The 2,074-nt window shown below is 49.2% G+C and overlaps 1 pseudogene across 1 annotated transcript; it reads left to right on the plus strand.

The window, feature by feature from the left end:
• The first annotated feature begins 476 nt into the window (after positions 1-476).
• On the plus strand, positions 477-1,150 carry LOC110317982 (annotated as a pseudogene). Its single transcript, XR_002380348.1, has one exon. The product of XR_002380348.1 is annotated as a ferritin light chain 1 pseudogene (transcript).
• Positions 1,151-2,074: the final 924 nt, after the last annotated feature.

The raw sequence follows: 2,074 nt of genomic DNA on the forward strand, positions 1-2,074 counted from the left end.
CTAGCAAACACGAATCAGCAGCGGTGGCGCTACCTAGCAGAGACAGCCAGGCGTCAGCCTCAGCACTAGTCAGTAGGAGGGTCCAGGAGGGACAAACCGAAGAGGCTCTGCCTCTCTCAGGAAGTAAAGGTCATAGCTAGCTCTATAAGCAAGCCAAGTTCAGCCTCTGTCACTGTCCATGGAGCCCTTTTTATACTCCCTCCAAACATCACATGTCCTCCATGGGTCTTGCCCCAGCACGTGAGTCTGTCTCAGCTGACATCACTGTGCCAGTCAGTCAGAGTCTGTGGAAGTGACAAGAAACTGCGACACACTACTAGAAGTTTTTTGGTGCATTTCTCTCTATGGAATCCTGACAAATGTAGCTCAACTATGCAGTGTAAGGTGGACTAATACATGCATGTTGTTATGGAAGAATCCTTCATCATGACAGCAGCGCCTTGGAGGTCCCGTGGTCTTGCTTCAACAGTGTTTGAATGGAACAGACCCGGGGACTCCCACTGTACTCTCTTCCATCCGCCTTACAAGTCTCTCTAGTCGCAGCCTCCGGGACCATCTCCTTGCCACCTTCAGCAACTAGGACCAGACTGCACCGTCTCTTCACGGTTAGCTCATACTCTGGATCAGCCACAACCTGTCAGATTCGTCAGAATTATTCCACTGAAGTGGAAGCTGCTGTGAACCACCTGGTCAACCTGCACCTGCGGGCCTCCTCCACCTGCCTCTTTCTGGGCTTCTTTTTTGATCAGGATGACATGGCTCTGGAGAGGAGAAGCACGAGGGCGCCGAGCATCTCCTCGAGATGCAGAACGATCGCTGGGGCCGTGCACTATTCCAGGATGTGCAGAAGCCATCTCAAGATGAATGGGGTAAAACCCAGGAGGCCATGGAAGCTGCCTTGGCCCTGGAGAAGAACCTGAACCAGGCCCTCTTGGATCTGCATGCCCTGGGTTCTGCCCACGCAGACCCTCATCTCTGTGACTTCTTGGAAAGCCACTTCCTGGATAAGGAGGTGAAGCTCATCAAGAAGATGGGCAACGTCCTGACCAACCTCCATAGGGTGGCAGGGCCACAACCAGCGCAGACTGGCATGCCCCAGGGATCTATGGGCAAGTATCTCTTTGAGTGCCTCACTCTCAAGCACAACTAGGAGGCCTCTGTGCCTTCCAAGGGGCTACCCCTCTGCTCTACACCAGCCCGCCCTAGGAACTCTACCTGAATGAACCTCTCAAGCCACTAGACAGCTTTGTAACCGCTCTGGAGCCTCTATCAAGTCTTGGACCAAGTAAAAGTAAAACTTTTTGAGACAGAAAAAAAAAAAAAAAAAAGAATCCTTCATCACACATCATTTCACGTGCTTGCTTTAGCAGAACATCCTTTCTCCTGTGTCTGCTTCAGTAAAATGTTCCTTCACGGGTCTGCCTTAGTTTTTCACCTGTGTCTGCTTCAATGAAAAGCTCCTTCATGTGTTTGCCTTAGGAAAACACCATCCAACACAACTGACTTTCCCAAGAACCCTTGTTTCCATTTCAGTTATGAATCCTAATGTAAATGTCTCATATGCAGATTATCTGATATTTGGTCTCTGTGAGGTCACAACCTACAGGTTAAGAACTACTACATAGTGCCTGGATGGGGGATTCTGTGGTTTTCCAGCTGTGAAGATGCATCTACATCTACTGGGAGATACCGATGCCCTTCAACTATTTTGGAGTGCCCAGCCCAGTGCAGAAGTCTGAGTCTTCCTTTCCCACCTTGCAGGCCCTCAGGCCCTGATGTGTTGCTCTGTTTTTCTCTCCGGGGAACCCAATTCCCTATGCCTCTCTCAAGGCACCCCCTAACACTCTGCTCTTCACTCTGGCTTCAGCTGGTTTTCTTGAAGGACTGTTCTTTTTTTTTTTTTTTTTTTTCAAAAAATTTATTTATTTATTATATGTAAGTACACTGTAGCTGTCTTCAGGCATTCCAGAAGAGGGAGTCAGATCTTGTTACGGATGGTTATGAGCCACCATGTGGTTGCTGGGATTTGAACCTTTGGAAGAGCAGTCGGGTGCTCTTACTCACTGAGCCATCT

Source organism: Mus pahari, chromosome 3 (genome assembly GCF_900095145.1).
Source record: "Mus pahari chromosome 3, PAHARI_EIJ_v1.1, whole genome shotgun sequence".
NCBI classification, from domain to species: Eukaryota; Metazoa; Chordata; class Mammalia; order Rodentia; family Muridae; genus Mus; species Mus pahari.